This window comes from Mesoplodon densirostris, chromosome 6, assembly GCF_025265405.1.
Source record: "Mesoplodon densirostris isolate mMesDen1 chromosome 6, mMesDen1 primary haplotype, whole genome shotgun sequence".
Lineage (NCBI taxonomy): Eukaryota > Metazoa > Chordata > Mammalia > Artiodactyla > Ziphiidae > Mesoplodon > Mesoplodon densirostris.
In genome coordinates, this window is record NC_082666.1 from 83,952,946 (window position 1) to 83,971,216 (window position 18,271).

Below are 18,271 nucleotides of genomic sequence, written 5' to 3' on the forward strand. Positions count from 1 at the left end.
TAAGATGCTTTGTATTTCTGTGGTGTCTGTTGTAACTTCTCCTGTTTCATTTCTAATTTTGTCGATTTGAGTCCTCTCCCTCTTTTTCTTGATGAGTCTGGCTAATGGTTTATCAATTTTGTTTACCTTCTCAAAGAACCAGCTTTTAGTTTTATTGATCTTTGCTGTTGTTTTCTTTGTTTCTATTTCATTTATTTCTGCTCTGATCTTTATGATTTCTTTCATTCTGCCTACTTTGGGTTTTGTTTGTTCTTCTTCCTCTAGTTCCTTTAGGTGTAAAGTTAGATTGTTTACTTGAGATTTTTCTTGTTTCTTGAGGTAGGCTTGTATAGCTATAAACTTCCCTCTTAGAACTGCTTTTGCTGCATCCCATAGATTTTGGATCGTCTTGTTTTTATTGTCATTTGTCTCTAGGTATTTTTTGATTTCCTCTTTGATTTCTTCAGTGATCTCTTGGTTATTTAGTAAGGTATTGTTTAGCCTCCATGTGTTTGTGTTTTTTAGGTTTTTTCCCCTGTAATTCATTTCTAATCTCATAGCGTTGTGGTCAGAAAAGATGCTTGATATGATTTCAATTTTCTTAAGTTTACTGAGGCTTGATTTGTGATCCACGATGTGATCTATCCTGGAGAATGTTCTGTGTGCACTTGAGAAGAAAGTGTAATCTGCTGTTTTTGGATGGAATGTCCTATAAATATCAAATCTATCTGGTCTATTGTGTCATTTAAAGCTTCTGTTTCCTTATTTATTTTCATTTTGGATGATTTGTCCATTGGTGTAAGTGAGGTGTTGAAGTCCCCCAGTATTATTGTGTTACTGTCTATTTCGTCTTTTATAAGTGTTAGCAGTCACCTTATGTATTGAGGTGCTCCTATGATGGGTGCATATATATTTATAATTGTTATATTTTTTTCTTGGGTTGATCTCTTGATCATTATGCAGTGACCTTCCTTGTCTCCTGTAACATTCTTTATTTTAGTAACATTCTTTATTTTAAAGTCTATTTTATCTGATATGAGTATTGCTATTCCAGCTTTCTTTTGATTTCTATTTGCATGGAAAATCTTTTTTCATCCCCTCACTTTCAGTCTGTATGTGTCCCTAGATCTGAAGTAGGTCTCTTGTAGACAGCATATATATGGGTCTTGTTTTTGTATCCATTCAGCAAGCTGGCGTCTTTTGGTTGGAGCATGTAATCCATTCACGTTGAAGGTAATTATCGATATGTATATTCCTATTACCATTTTCTTAATTGTTTTGGGTTTGTTTTTGTAGGTCCTTTGTGTTTCCCACTTAGAGAAGTTCCTTTAGCATTTGTTGTAGAGCTGGTTTTGTGGTGCTGAATTCTCTTAGCTTTTGCTTGTCTGTAAAGCTTTTGATTTCTCCATCGAATCTGAATGAGATCCTTGCTGGGTAGAGTAATCTTGGTTGTAGGTTCTTCTGTTTCATCACTTTAAGTATATCATGCCACTCCCTTCTGGCTTGTAGAGTTTCTGCTGAGAAATCAGTTGTTATCCTTATGGGAGTTTCCTTGTGTGTTATTTGTCATTTTTCTCTTGTTGCTTTCAATAATTTTTCTTTGTCTTTAATTTTTTCCAATTTGATTACTATGTGTCTTGACATGTTTCTCCTTGGGTTCATCCTGTATGGGACTCTCTGTGCTTCCTGGACTTGGGTGGCTATTTCCTTTCCCATGTTAGGGACATTTTCAACTATAATCTCTTCAAATATTTTCTTGGTGCCTTTCTCTCTCTCTTCTCCTTCTGGGACCCCTGTAATGCGAATGTTGTTGTGTTTAATGTTGTCCCGGAGGTCTTTTAGGCTGTCTTCATTTCTTTTCATTGTTTGTTGTTTATTCTGTTCTGCATCAGTGAGTTCCACCATTCTGTGTTCCAGGTCACTTATCCTTTCTTCTGCCTCAGTTATTGTGCTGTTGATTCCTTCTAGTGTATTTTTCATTTCAGTTATTGTATTGTTTATCTCTGGTTGTTCTTTAATTCTTCTAGGTCTGTTAAACATTTCTTGCATCTTCTCGATCTTTGTCTCCATTCTTTTTCCAAGGTCCTGGATCATCTTCACTATCATTATTCTGAATTCTTTTTCTGGAAGGTTGCCTATGTCCACTTCATTTAGTTATTTTTCTGGGGTTTTATCTTGTTCCTTCATCTATCTTTCTGTGAATGTGTTTTTTGTTCCACAGGCTACAGGATTGTAGTTCTTCTTGCTTCAGCCATGCCATTTGGTGGTCTCCTTTTCTTTTTTTTTTTTTGTGTGTGTGTGTTACACAGGCCTCTCAGTGTTGTGGCCTCTCCCGTTGCGGAGCACAGGCTCCGGACGCCGAGGCTCAGTGGCCATGGCTCATGGGCCTAGCCACTCTGCAGCATGTGGGATCTTCCCGGACCGGGGCACGAGCCTGTGTCCCCTGCATCGGCAGGTGGACTCTCAACCACTGCGCCACCAGGGAAGCCCTCCTTTTCTTTTTAAAACTGCTTCTGTTACACATCACCATTGTGCCTTCCTTTCTGGCTTCCTTTGCTTCAGGCTTTCACTCGGTCAGCGTGCATAGAAAGTAAGGATGCTTTTCTCTCCTATTTCCTGATATCTAAATCCTACCCATTTTTCAAGATTCGAGTTGGTTGTAACTGGGGAAGCTTTCTTGGATCCTTTCTTTTCCTCTAGATGGACTTATAGCTTTCCCCTCTGTAGTGCAGACTGGGGTGTATTTCATGGGTCCTGCTAAGCCTGTGCACAGAAATGGTAGGTTTTATCTCCTCTTTCAGGCCATCAGCTGCCTATGTCCCTGGTGTGCCTCAGGGGAGAAAGTGATGGCAATTGAATGAGTACTATTTCCAGTCATGAATAAAATGCAAGAGTTATTTATTTATTTATTTTTATTTTATTTTTATTTACTTTATTTTGGCGATGTTGGGTCTTTGTTGGTGCGCACGGGCTTTCTCTAGTTGCGTTGAACAGAGGCTACTCTTCGTTGAGGTGTGAGGGATTCTCATTGCAGTGGTGTCTCTTGTTGCAGAGCAAGGGCTGTAGGTGTGTGGGCTTCAGTAGTTGTGGCCTGCGGGCTCAGTAGTTGTGGTGCACAAGCTTAGTTGCTCCATGGCACGTGGGATCCTCCCTGACTAGGACTCGAATCCATGTCCCCTGCATTGGCAGGCAGATTCTTAACCACTGCACCACCAGGGAAGTCCCAAGAGTTAGTTATTTAAATGACATTTCCTCCCACTGTAGTATAATGAGTAAGTGAAAGAAAATTCTGTAGAACTTTTCATGCCATTAATTCAGGCATGGAGAATCTTTATTTATTTGTTTTTCTTCCATAGGTGAGCACACGGATGAAACCTAGTTTTTCTTTTTTTTTTAAGTAAATTTATTTATTTTATTTTATTTTTGGATGCGTTGGGTCTTTGTTGCTGCACGCGGGCTTTTTCTCTAATTGAGGCGAGTGGGGGCTACTCTTTGTTGTGGTGCATGGGCTTTTCATTGCGGTGGCTTCTCTTGTTGCAGAGCACGGGCTCTAGGCGCGTGCGCTTCAGTAGTTGTGGCTCGCAGGCTGTAGAGTGCGGGCTCAGTAGGTGTGGCGCACGGGCTTAGCTGCTCCGCGGCATGTGGGATCTTCCCGGAGCAGGGCTCGACCCTGTGTCCCCTGAATTGGCAGGTGGATTCTTAACCACTGCGCCACCAGGGAAACCCAAAACATAGTTTTATTTAGTTTCATCTAATTTAAAATTAGGGGCATGTCATTGAGTCTTTCATTAATCATATTTGCTATGTTTTAAAAATTTTAATGTAATTATTAAATATGCTTTAATGTGAGATTAAACAGTTAATGAAAATGTAAAAAAAAGGTAAAAATGGAAGAAATTTTAATAACCATTCTGCTTACCAAGACTTGAGAATATTGATTTATGCTAGTTATGTTTAAAAACTGATTAACTATCCTTATAACTCTTAATTTTATCACTACCTTTAAGACTAGAAAAATGTAGCCTTTATTTTAATAACTATAAATGCACATTTTTTGAAAAAGCAGATATTTCCACAAGAGTGGAACTATCAAAAAGCTCTTAGAACTATCAAAGGTCTTAGATTTAAAATCGGTCATAGTTTTCATCGGTGCTGGCAGAAGGCATAAGACTCCTGGGCCAAAGACAAAGGACAGTTTACTACCAATAGCAATAACAAAGCAGAGTATTGGCATTCTTTGTGTAGGTTCCTGAGCCCCAGTTCCCCCAGGGAAATATGAACAGAGCCATATGGTACCTGCACAGGAAGTGGGTTGCATTACAGGAAAGGAACCCTGAGCTTAGGGAACCTGAATCATTTATGGTGGGCAGTGAGCCTACCTCCCCTTTGTTCCCAGAGATAGTATCTTTATTATCTCAACAGAAGCACACTTGCCCTTTGGTAGGGAGGAAAGCACTCTCTATCTTTCAAGACTGTTTACTATATGAATAGCCTTAAAAATAGCCCAGAACAAAAGGACAGTTAGTGCCTTACTGGCAAGGTGTGCAGAAATTCGAGGGACCCATGGAGAATTGTCTCCCAGCAAAGAATTGTAGTTATCAAAGGTAGCAGTCCTCGGGCCTCCCTGGTGGCGCAGTGGTTGAGAGTCCGCCTGCCGATGCAGGGGATACGGGTTCGTGCCCCGGTCTGGGAGGATCCCATATGCCGCGGAGCGGCTGGGCCCGTGAGCCATGGCCGCTGGGCCTGCGCGTCCGGAGCCTGTGCTCCGCAACGGGGGAGGCCACAACAGTGAGAGGCCCGCATACCGCAAAAAAAGAAAAAAAAAAAAAAAAAAAAAAGGTAGCAGTCCTCTACCATTACCCCCCAGAACTTCCTGCTCCCTAGAACCCCATTGTGCAATAGAAATATGATGTAAGCCACATGTAATTTTCTAGGAGCTGCATTAAAAAAAAGCAAAAAGAAACTTATAAAATTAATTTTAATGTTATATGTGACCCAGTATATCCAAAATTGAATCATTTTAATAGTTAAGCAGTATAAAAGCGTTTTAATGAGGTATTTTAAAAAGCTTTTTTCTTTGAGTTTTATTGAAATGTAGTTGACATACATCACTGTATAAGATACACAGCCTGGGCACTTCCCTGGTGGTGCAGTGGTTAATTATCCACCTGCCAATGCAGGGGATCCGGGTTCGAGCCCTGGTCCGGGAAGATCCCACATGCTGCAGGGCATCTAAAGCCTGTGCGCCACAACTACTGAGCCTGTGCTCTAGGGCCCGCAAGCCACAACTACTGAGCCCGCGTGCCACAACTACTGAAGCCTGCGTGCCTAGAGCCCATGCTCTGCAACAAGAGAAGCCACCGCAATAAGAAGCCCGCGCACTGCAACGAAGAGTAGCCCCTACTTACTGCAACTAGAGAAAGCCCACGCGCAGCAATGGTGACCCCAACGCAGCCAACAATAAATAAATAAATAAAATAAATTTTAAAAAAAAGATACACAGCCTGATGATTTTCCTTTACATACATCACAACATGATTAATACATAGGTTTAGTGAACATCCATCATCTCATATGGATACAAAATTAAATCAAAAAATATATTTTCCTCGTGATGAGAATTCTTAGGATTTCCTTCCTTAACAGCATTCATCTGTAATGTGCAGCAGTGTTCATTATATCTATCATGTTGTGCATTGCTTCCCCAGGACTTATTTGTCTTGTAACTGGAAGTTTGTTCCTTTTGACCACCTTCATCCAATTCCCCCACCTCCGATAACCATAAATGTGAACTCTTTTTCTCTGATGTTTGTGTTTGTAACCACAAAAATGATCTCTTTTTCTATGAGATTTTTTGCTTCTTTGCTTTTGAACTGACAAACCACACTATGTTAGTTCTTAAAATACAGCAAAGTGATATTTCTATATATTTCAAAATGATCACCATGATAAGTCTAGTTACCATCTGTCAGAATACAAAGATAGTGCATAACTATTGACTATATTGACATTCCTCTGTGAGGCCATTGATCCTGGACTCCTGTTTGCTGAGAGAATTTTTATTACACGTTTAATTTCATTACTAATGATGGGTCTGTTCAGATTGTCTCTTTCTGATTCAGTCTCAGCAGGTTGTATGTTTCTAGAAATTTGTCCGTTTCTCCTAGGTTGTCCAATTTGTTGGCATATAACTGTTTGCTTTGTAATATATTTCAAAATCAGGAAGTGTGATGCCTAATGAGGTATTAAAATGATGCCTTTGTCCAATACATGTGCTACAATAAAACAGGAATATCTTACACAATGCAGCCATCACAGCTAAATGGAGTCCTACCAGAAAAAATAAGTTTAATGTAAAGACATTTTACACTCCTTCAAGTTTTAAAATTTAATTTTAATTAATTAAAATAAAATAAATTTTTTTCCTTAGTTAGACTAGCTACATTTCAGTTGCTCAATAGCCACATGTGACTAGTGGCTTCCATATTGGACAGCATAGCCCTAGAGGTAACCATTTTCAACTTTTTACATATTTCTTTGAGTCTTTATTTCCATATTTTTAAATAACTTGCTTATACTGTTTCTTTACTTTTCAGTTGTAAAGTCTTCCTATTGACTTTCTACTGTTAAAGAAGATTTAATTCTCTTTTATCTTCAAACCCTCCTGCTGTGTGTTCACTTCACAGCCCTGTTTCCCATCCTCCCAATCACTGATTCTGAAAACTTGTTTTACACTCTTAAAAATTATTGAAGATCACAAAGAGCTTTTGTTTATGCATGATATGTTTATCAGCATTTAGCCTGTTAGAAATTAAGACTGAGAAAAAATTAAATATTTATGTAAAAACACAATGATAAGTCCTTTGCATATTATCATAAGTAATATTTTTTTAATGAAAACCCTTTCATAAAAATTTGTGAGAACGGTAATAACATTTTATATTTTTGCAAAACTCTTTAATGTTTGCCTTAATAGAAAACAGCCTAATAGAAATGAGAAAATACTTGCCTCTGAACTCATTCCGAAGACAAATCACATATTATGTAGCCTCTGGAAAACTGCACTGTATACTTGTAGTAAGAATATGGGAGTAAAAAGGGTGAATGATATCCTAGTATTATTATGAAAATAGTTTCAAGATTCTCTGTATATTATCATAATTTTGTCAGACCATGACTCAGTGTTTATATTATTATGACCACGTATTAGCTGAGCTATAGTAGCGTAAGTTGAGTTAAGCAGCATAACGTGGATTTTTTTTAATTGCACTTTTTTGTTTTCCTTAGAGATAATGCCTTCTTTTCATATATATATATATATATATATATATATATATATATATATATTTACTATGTACATTTTACTTATTCAACTCTGAACTCTTAGTTGTCAAAATCTCTTCAAAATACATTCATTTACAGCAGGTGTTTTCTCCCTTTTGTCTTAAATATCTTCTGTAGCCATTCGACTTGGTTCAGTTAAGACTATTTTTTTCCTAGGACCCCTGCATATCCTAGGATTGCTTTTCCTCAGAACCCTGGGAATTTCTGTTGCCTCTCTTTTATATTGGCTCCCTGATTATTAGGTCCCCTGTCTTCAGCAGGTGGGTGTGGGTGTGGTGGGGATTGGTTCCAGAAACCCTGAGGATACCAAAACCTGCCAGTGCTCCAGTCTCTTATATAAAATGATGTAGTATTTGCAGGTAACCTACACATATACTCCTATATACTTTCAGTCATCTCTAGACTATTACCTGGTACAATGTAAACGCTATGTAAATAGTTGTAAGTACAATGTAAATAGTTGTTGGAGAATGGCAGATTCAAGTTTTGCTTTTGCACCTTTCTAGAATGTTTTTCCCCAATTTTTTTTTTAAATGGTACAGTGGACAACTCAGTCTACATTTCTTTTCTTTTTTTTTTTTTTTTTGCAGTATGCGGGCCTCTCACTGTTGTGGCCTCTCCCGTTGCGGAGCACAGGCTCCGGACATGCAGGCTCAGCGGCCATGGCTCATGGGCCCAGCCGCTCCGCGGCATGTGGGATCTTCCCAGACCGGGGCACGAACCCATATCCCCTGCATCGGAAGGCAGACTCTCAACCACTGTGCCACCAGGGAAGCCCTCTACGTTTCTTTTTACAGTAGTGCTAGTTTTTTTTTTTTTTTTTTTAAGACCATTATTTATTTACTTATTGGCTGTGCCGTGTGACATGTGGGATCTTAGTTCCTTGATCAGGGATCAAACCTGTGCCCCCTGCAGTGGAGGCACAGAGTCCTAACCACTGGATTGCTAGGGAATTCCCCCAAATATTTTTGATTTGAGGTTAGTTGAATTCAAGGATATAGAACCCACAGATACAGAGCCCACAGATATGGAGGGACAACTGTATAGTCTAAACTTGGGGGCCAGATTGTGTAGGTTTGAATCTTAGCTCTCCCACTTACTAGGTATGTGACTGATATTGTGATTTATAATAAATATGTAAGTCTGTCTGGTCTAATGTGTCATTTAAAGCTTGTGTTTCCTTATTAATTTTCTGTCTGGATGATCTGTCCATTGCTATATTGGGGTGTTAAAGTCCCCTACTATTATTGTGTTACTATTGATTTCCCCTTTTATGGCTGTTAGTATTTGCCTTATGTATTGAGGTGCTCCTACGTTGGGTGCATAAATATTTATAATTGTTATATCTTCTTCTTGAATTGATCCCTTGATCATTATGTAGTGCATGGAATATCTTTTTACATCTCCTCACTTTCAGTCTGTATGTATCCTTAGGTCTGAAGTGGGTATCTTGTAGACAGCATATATATGGGTCTTGTTATTGTATCCATTCAGCCAGTCTGTTTCTTTTGGTTGGAGCATTTAATCCATTTACATTTAAGGTAATTATTGGTATGTATGTTCCTATTACCATTTTCTTAATTGTTTGGGGTTTGTTTTCGTAGGTCTTTTCTTCTCTTGTGTTTCCCTCCTAGAGAAGTTTCTTTAGCATTTGTTGGTGGTGCTGAATTCTTTTAGCTTTTGCTTGTCTGTAAAGGTTTTAATTTCTTTGTCGAATCTGAATGAGATCCTTGCTGGGTAGAGTAATCTTTGTTGTAGGTTTTTCCCTTTCATCACTTTAAATATATCCTGCCACTCTCTTCTGGCCTGCAGAGTTTCTCCTGAAAAATCAGCTGATAACCTTATGGGGATTCCTTTGTATGTTATTTGTTGCTTTTCCCTTGCTGCTTTTAATATTTTTTCTTTGAATTTAATTTTTCTTAGTTTGATTAATATGTGTCTTGGTGTATTTCTCCTAGGGTTTGTTCTATATGGGACTCTGTGCTTCCTGGACTTGGGTGGCTATTTCCTTTTCCATGTTAAGGAAGTTTTCAACTATAATCTCTTCAAATATTTTCTCAGACCCTTTCTCTTTCTCTTCTTTTTCTGGGACCCCTATAATTTGAATGTTGGGTGTTTAATGTTGTCCCAGAGGTCTCTGAGACTGTCCTCAATTCTTTTCATTCTTTTTTTCTGTATTCTGCCCCTTGTCAGTTATTTCCACCATTCTATCTTCCAGTTCACTTATTCATTCTTCTGCCTCAATTATTCTGCTGTTGATTCCTTCTAGTGTATTTTTCATTTCATTTACTGTGTTGTTCATCACTGTTTGTTCTTTAGTTCTTCTAGGTCCTTATTAAACATTTCTTGTATTTTCTCGATCTGTGCCTCCATTTGATTTCCGAGATTTTGGATCATCTTTACTGTCATTACTCTGAATTATTTTTCAGGTAGATTGCCTATGTCCTCTTCATTTATTTTTCTTGTAGGTTTTTACCTTGCTCCGTCTGTAACATATTTCTCTGCCATCTCATTTTTGTTGATTGGTGGGGCTGTGTTCCTCTCTTGCTGGTTGTTTGGCCTGAGGTGTCCAGCACTGGAGTTTGCAGTCAGTTGGGTGGAGCCATGTCTTGGTGCCGAGATGGGAACCTCTCGGAGGGCCGACACTGATTAATATTCCCTAGTGCTTGAAGTTCTCTGTTAGTCCAGTGTCTTGGACTTGGCATTCCCATCACAGGGACTCAGGCCTGACCCATGGCCTGGGAACCAAGACCCCACAAGCCACGCAGTGTGGCAAAAAAGAGGAAAAAAGACAACCCCCCCGCCCCAGAAGACAGGCAACAAATGAAAAAGATCAGAAGAATAACAAAGATTAAAAAATAGAATAAAATTAGAAAAATAAAAAATATTAGTAAAAATTAAACAACAACAAAACAAAGCGCAAGAGCAAAAAAAAAGAGAAAGAATTTTAAAAAATAAATAAAAACATAAAAACTCACTGGTGGCTCTGCTGTCAGTGTCCTTGCCCCCACGTGAGCTACATCCAACTCCCGCCTCTCCAGGAGGGCCTCCAAGACCTCTAGGTAGGTCTCTGGACCCACTGTATCAGCCCCACCTCTGCATGTTTTCCTTTCACCAGCATCTGCTCCTGAAGCTGGCCTGGAATACATGAGCCTGTGCAGGCCAGCTGGGGTGCAGGCTTCCATGGGCATGTCCACGGGGGCCGACATAGCTGGAGGAGGCTTTGTGGCAGGGGGCAGGGGTGTGGTGCTCGGATCCACCGGGACCCACTCAGCCAGAAGAGGCTTTGGGGGTGTGACACAGCTGGAGGAGGCTCTGTCAGGGGCTGTGGTCCCCCAAACGTCCCCTCCTGTCTGTGCCGATCCCCCCACCGAACCCCAGGTCACCAGCCCCGTGCTGTCTCCACCCGTCCTCCCCCCCTTCCCTCCCTTGTCCCACCCGGCTGTGCCAGGACCCCTCCTGTACCCCTAAGTGTCTGAAGTCCTCCTCCAGTGTCCAGCAGGCGCTCCGACGCACCCCTGTCATACCTATGAGGAGACATGAACTCCACATCCTCCTACTCTGCCCTCTTGACTCTGCCCCTCTCCCTAAGAGCTCATTTTTATTCTCTGTTCCTTTTTCATAGTCTCTTGTTCTTGTTTCATGGCTGCAATAGTTCCTCTGATGCCTTTGCTGATAATAGCACTAGAATTTTGTTGTTGCAGTTTTCATCTCTTGATCTTAATTTCTCCATGTGACAGAATATTTAATGGATACAGATTCCTCCCATTGCAGTATCCATGCCCCCTTGCAATTGATTTTGCTTCTCTTCCTATCCAGAAGTAGAACCTTACTTCCTCTGGAATCATGGCTGGCCTGGTGACTTTCTCTGACTAATAGAACATGGCAGAAGTGATGTTATGTATGTTCTGGAGCTTAGGCCTTATGAGGCTTTGGAGCTGTTGTGTTCTCTTGGCATGCTGCCATGCAGCTGCCAAGTAAGGGATCTTGTCCAGACTAGTAGATGATGAGAGGCACCCCAGCTAGCATCCAGTACCATGTGCAGATGTGAACGAGCTGTATGGAACCCTCCAACCCAGACAGTCCTCCATATGCATGCAACTGCCTAGGTGAGCCCAGGTAAAGCCAGAAGGACTGCCCAACCAATTCTAAAAGTAGTGAGAAATAATAAATTGTTGTTCTTTTCAGTCATTAGGAATTGTGGTTCATTATATAGAAATAGTTAACTGATACTCTCCTCTGTTTTTTCTGTTTGTTCTGATCTCTTTTGTGTCATGAGCTTTTCTTGGACATCAGGTAGTTAGTTCTCTCTTATCTGAGGCCGAAGCCTGAGAGGTATATATCCCTGCCTGCCAGTGTTCTGGAAGTGAGGACCTGTGACTTAATTCCCTTGTTTTCAGGTCGGTACTCCTGCCCTCAGCCGTGCCTTGTACCCTCCAGGTCAGATACCTTCTGTTTCACATTTTCCAGAGTTTTTCACTGAGGCCAGGAAGGGTATTTACTGGATTATGAAGAATAGGGGTCTGGGAGTCTTAACAGCCTTTTAAGTAGATTTTCACTCAGTGAAGTTTAACTCCACTTTCACGCCGCTTCCAGAGGAGTTGTGTTGCCAGTTCTGGAGCCTTCTGAGGAGGAGCAGATGGCTGATGGTGGGAGGTGCGGGGTAGGGGGAGCTGTGCTGTAAGTTGAGTTGCCTCTCAGCTTTCTACTCTGCCTGCTTCAGGGTCAGCTTTCTGAGATCTCCAAGTCAGTTACCACTCACTCCCTCTAGCTTTCAAAAGTTTGGTGCCATTTCCTCAATTCTTTGAGGGGTTTAATCATTTACTATCATTTCATCTTTAAACAGCATGTTCTTTTTGATAGACTCTCTAAAATAGGATAGTCCTTGCTGCAAGTGTAGAGAACTGGTGACAGAACCCTTCTCTGACATTCAAAAGGGAGAGAGGATAGATGTTCAATTTTTAGCAGAGGAACGTGGGCTTCACTTGAGAGAGACTTTGTTTCTTTCAACAAACATAACCAAGCAATTCTCTGTGCTGCATTCTGTGTCTGGCTCTAGGACATGGGGGTCTGAAGAAGGGAGACATGGGCCCTCTTCTCCCTCCATCACACCGTCCGGCTTTAGTTGGTGTAGAAAGCGCCCTTTCCCAAGGGAGCATAGGAAACATGGTCCAGTTTGGTTATAGAAAGTCCCCTGTTGCCTATGTTTCCTTGGCTGGAGCCCAAGGAAACTCTGGGATGGATTTTGGGAGACAACGGCCTAAACTGTGGAGTTTGGTGCTGAGGTATGGGGACCCCAAGAGCTGTTCCTGGCCAATCTGGAGAGGCAGGCATTGTGGGGTCTCAGGAGTTTGTTTTAACATGAGACCTCAGAGAAGCTAGGGAGTTCACCACAGCGAGTTACAGACAGCAGCCAGGCAGCAGAGACCACCCTTCAGTCAGGGCACAGCTGTCAGGAGACAGAGACCGGGTACCCTTGGACGACGTGAGGCCATGGAGGTGCAGGTGGCAGAAAGAACCCCACCCTGGTTGGCAAGGCCTCTGCCTTGGGATCTTACCTTCTTCCCACTCCTTCCATTGGCCTGCTTCAGGGTGGCATTTGGGCACCCTGGCTTGAGTCACAATCCTCTGAGATACTTGCATGGCCTTGGCATCAGTCATAATAGTGAGTATTTTCCTCCCGTCACAGCCTCTGGGCCACAGAACAGTAGTCCTTGTAGAGTCTGAAATTGAGCCCCGGAGTATTCAGTGAAACTAGAGAGTGACTGAACTTAGACCATGCTTCCTGCTGCAGAAGGGCAATAGGTTGTGAACCCTGATTTATGCATCCAGCTATTTGTTTATGCAGGCACACAGATGTGTGTGCATACATGGTGTGTACACGTGTGTGTACTTTTAAAAATAATTTTTATTTAATTTATTTATTATTTTTGGCTGCATTGGACCTTCGTTTTTGCGTGCGGGCTTTCTCTAGTTGTGGCGAGTGGGGGCTGCTCCTCATTGCGGTGCATGGGCTTCCCACTGTGGTGGCTTCTCTAATTGCAGAGCACGGGCTCTAGGCACGCAGGCTTCAGTAGTTGTGGCATGCGGGCTCAGTAGTTGTGGCTTGCGGGCTCTAGAGCTCAGGCTCAGTAGTTGTGGCTTGAGGGCTCTAGAGCTCAGGCTCAGTAGTTGTGGCTCATGGGCTTAGTTGTTCCGCGGCATGTGGGATCTTCCCGGCCCAGGGCTTGAACCTGTGTCCCCTGGATTGGCAGGCGGATTCTTAACCACTGCACCACCAGGGAAGGCCGGTGTGTACTTTTGTAAGAAAGAGTATTTCCAGTACTTAAAAAATGGTACAATAGGCAATAGGTAGAGAGAATTATTCTTATCTATAGTAGTTTTATTTGGATTTAAACTAGAATTACTTTGGTGGAAATTGTTGAAGAAAAGAATTTACCTTTTTAACTTCTCCTTTCTTTTATTATAGTTGACAGTTATATCTGTCAGCTTTAACCTTAATAAAGGTTAACAAAGCTAACCAATGCAGAGCCCTTCCTATCTCTCTTTTTTTTTTTTAATTTATTTTTTTGGCTGCGTTGGGTTTTTGTTGCTGTGCGTGGGCTTTCTCTAGTTGCAGTGAGCAGGGGCTATTCTTCATTGTGGTGCGTGGGCTTCTCATTGCAGTGGCTTCTCTTGTTGCGGAGCACGGGCTCTGGGCACGGGGGCTTCAGTAGTTGTGGCTCGCAGGCTCTAGAGCTCAGGCTCAGTAGTTGTGGCGCAGGGCCTTAGTTGCTCTGCGGCATGTGGGATCTTCCCGGACCAGGGATTGAACCTGTGTCCCTTGCATTGGCAGGTGGATTCTTAACCACTGCACCAACAGGGAAGTCCCTTTTTTACTTTTTTAAATTTAAATTTTAATTGAAGTATAGTTGACGTGGTGTGATATTATATAAGTTACAGGTATACAATATAGTGATTCACAGTTTTTAAAGGTTATGCTCCATTTATAGTTATTATAAAATATTGACTATATTCCCTGTTGTACAATGTATCCTTGTAGCTTTTTACATAATAGTTTGTACCTCTTAATCCCTACCCTTATAATGCCTCTCCCCTCATCCCTCTCCCCACTGGTAACCACTAGTTTGTTGTCTATATCTGTGGGTTTGTTTCTTTTTCGTTATATTCACTAGTTTGTTGTATTTTTTGTTTATTTTTTAAATTAATTTTTATTGGAGTATAGTTGCTTTACAGTGTTGTGTTAGTTTCTACTGTATAGCAGAGTGAATCAGCTATACGTATACATATATCCCCTCATTTTTGGATTTCCCTCCCATTTAGGTCACCATAGAGCATCGAGTAGAGTCCCCTGTGCTAATCAGTAGGTTCTCATTAGTTATTTATATTTTATACATAGTATCAATAGTGTGTATATGTCAATTGCAATCTCCCAATTCCTCCCACCCCGTTGTATTTTTTAGATTCCACATGTAAGTGATATCATACAGTACTTGTTTTTCTTTGTCTTATTTCACTTAGCATAATGCCCTCCAAGTCCATCCACGTTGTTGCTGATGGCAGGGTTTCATTCTTTTTCATGGCTGAGTAGTACACCCCCCACACACATATCTTCATCCATTCATCTGTTGATGGACACTATCTCTTTGTCTAGGAGTCTCAGGTGTAATTAGAGGCTGAACAAGGAAATCCTGATTGTTCTTAGAAGTGTGTACGTATGTATGTGAATAGTCATGTAAATATGGTAAATCCTTTTCCTTCCAAATTCTGAATATGTTATGTCATATTAATTTATAATAAAATATATATTATTCCCCCTCCCTCCCTCTTCCTGCTTTGCCTTTCTATTATTTTTATTTATTTATTTATTTATTTTTTGCGGTTCGCGGGCCTCTCACTGTTGCGGTCTCTCCCGTTGCAGAGCACAGGCTCCGGACGCGCAGGCTCAGCGGCCATGGCTCACGGGCCCAGCCGCTCTGCGTCATGTGGGATCTTCCCGGACCGGGGCACGAACCCGTTTCCCCTGCATCGGCAGGCGGACTCGCAACCACTGCGCCACCAGGGAAGCCTGCCTTTCTATTATTAAAAAAGAAATTAAGGAGAAGATAGCCTGAGCCACATGTAGCTCATTTCTTTAAACATTTTTTTTTCATTTTCTTCTTTATATGGTGATAGTTTTCTAAATTAAACTAGTAAGTGTGTGAGATGAATATCACCATTTTGGACTTGGTTCATTTTAAAATACAGAGGCAAAAAGAAACGAAATCAAGTTAGTTGTAGTGAGGTGGATGGACCTAGAGTCTGTCATACAGAGTGAAGTAAGTCAGAATGAGAAAAACAAATACCGTATGCTAATGCATATATATGGAATCTAAAAAAAAAATGGTTCTGATGAACCTAGGGACAGGACAGGAATAAAGACACAGATGTAGAGAATGGACTTGAAGACACGGGGTCGGGGGGGAAGGCTAAGCTGGGACGAAGTGAGAGAGTGGCATGGACATATATACACTACCAAATGTAAAATAGATAGCTAGTCGGAAGCAGCCTCATAGCACGGGGAGATCAGCTTGGTGCTTTGTGACCACCTAGAGGGGTGGGATAGGGAGGGTGGGAGGGAGGCACAAGAGGGAGGGGATATGGGGATATATGTATACATATAGCTCATTCACTTTGTTATACAGCAGAAAGTAACACACCACTGTAAAGCAATTACACTCCAATAAAGATGTAAAAATAAATAAATAAATAAAATACAGAGGCACGTGCTAGTCATATCTAGTAGATTTTAGTTTTGAAATGCTGTTATAGCACTTATTTTTTTACGTTGTAAGGTCTTCTGATGTTTCTTACTTATTCCAAGCTGAAATCTAGATCTGATGATCAATGGTTTTTGGACTTCTCTTACGTGCACCTCCTCATCTATTTATCACTGTGCAAACAAGCCTGCATTAGTTGTACTCTTTACCTCTACTGTATGTGTTTGATCAGATCCTTACCATTTGAGCTGTTGAATACAAAGAGCACTTGGTGGAAGAATAAAATGAGAAAGAGGCCTTTTGCTTGGAACAGCAATGTAATTCTAAACACCCCTTATGGCCAGTTATGTGATGCTGGTCAAAGTATACAACCCCTGTGTTTCAACACCCATCTCTCCCATTGCTCTGTGCTCCTAATATAGTGTTATTGAATCTCGTGGAAAACAGCATTTAGGTTATTAATACTGATGCTCTTCCAAGCTAAGCCACGGATTACACTATGATTGATTTTGTCATCATCTCATGATTCTGATTTCTTTCGAGTCAATAATAATTATTTCCTCAACCCCCTTCATTTGCTTTTCTTCAATGTAGTTAGTACAGATTCACCCCAAACTCTGCCAGTTGCTTACATTGGCTTTCAGTATGCTTATTCCCATCAGTTATTCCATCCGTTTCATCTTCTTGAAGACATCTCTTCCAGGGCCTTCTGACCCACTTCCATCTTCTATATTTGTCTGTGACCTATTACACACACAGCCTAGGGTGTTCCTTTACTGTCCTGCTGGTATTTCCTTTCCTTCCTTCTGGTATTGTGATACAGTTTCTGATTCTAATGTTTTCCTCTTTCTTGGTTTATACTTTAGTTTTGATGGAGCTCATCCTCCAGTAGCTTCCTGAAAAAGGATACATAATGGTAAATATTTTGAAGCCTTGCCTTTTTTAATATGTAACATGTTTTAATTTTACCCTTAATTTACTTAGTAGTTCATCTGGTTCTAAGAATTCTCATCTGGAATTCAGTTTCTTTTAGTAATTTGGAGGCATTGCTCCATTATCATCTGGCTTCTTTGGTTGGTTTTTATGAAGTATGAAGACATTTTGCTTCTGAATCTTTTTCACGTATTACACCATCCGCGCCCTGCCCCCCAAAACCTACATGATAACTCTTTTTACCTTTTTACCAGTGTTCTGACATTTCATGATTAGTACGTATGTCTTGGTGTGGGTCTGTTTTCACCCATCATGTTGGTATTCCAAGGGACTTTTCAATCCGGAAACCATCCCTTTGTTTTGAAATACAGTCTTGAATTATTGAATTGATTTAATTATTTACTTCCATTTTTTCTATTTTCTCTTTTTGGAGGTACAATTCGGATGGTGGATCTCCTGGTCTGGTTCTCTAAAGTACTATATTTTTTTCTCTAATTTTCCATCAGTTAGTTTGCCTATTTGCTTAACCGCCCGAGAGTTTTTCTCAACTTTATTTTCCAATGCTTCTATTGAGTTTTTCAGTTTTTGCTGTCATGTTATTAAGTTTTAAGAGCTTTTTATTTGCCAGGTGTTCTGTTTATGTGGTTTCTTGTTTGTTCTAATCATTGCTGTGAGGCAAACCACCCCAAACATAGTAACATAAAACATTGCTGTTTTATTTTTTGCTCACACATTCTGTGGGTCAGGAATTCAGTTAAGACTTGACTGACTAGGGGCTGGAGTCATCTGTGGCTTCTTCACTCACATGGCTGGCATCTGGGGTGGGATGAATTGAAGACTGGGTTCAGCTGGGACTGTTGACTTGGGTACCAATGTGTGGCCTCTCTGTGTGGCTTCTTGCAACATGAGAAGTGAACTTTTCCTCTGATGGGGAGCTTCTGGAGAGCACATTTTCCAAGAGAGCCAGGTAAAAGCTATGTGGTTTTATATGACCTAATGTTGGTGGTCATGTAGTATCACTTCTGCCAAACTCCACTGGTCAGTGTAAACATAAGGTTGTCCAAATTCAAGGGGAAGGGAGTTTTGACTACTTCTTGATTGAAGGGTGGGAAGATCACATTTCAGAAGAGCATATGGTATGGTAGTACTTTTTGCCTGTTTTTAGATAATACAGTCTGTCTTGTATATTGACTAATTGTATACAATACTTTTCTTACCTCTCTGAGGATATTATTAGTAGTTTTCTTTTCCCTGTG

General features: G+C 40.8%; 1 protein-coding gene across 4 annotated transcripts in view; it reads left to right on the forward strand.

The window, feature by feature from the left end:
- The window catches only part of GCNT1 (glucosaminyl (N-acetyl) transferase 1), a 71,737-nt gene that overhangs the window by 30,272 nt on the left and 23,194 nt on the right, over window positions 1-18,271 (forward strand). Inside the window, exon 1 of one of the 4 annotated variants that reach the window (XM_060102346.1) lies at window positions 16,947-16,998. The exons of the other annotated variants lie outside the window; for them this stretch is intronic. The gene's annotated coding sequence lies outside the window, so the exon portion shown is untranslated. Of the gene's footprint in view, window positions 1-16,946; window positions 16,999-18,271 lie in introns of those variants that run through there. 4 annotated transcript variants of the gene reach the window in all.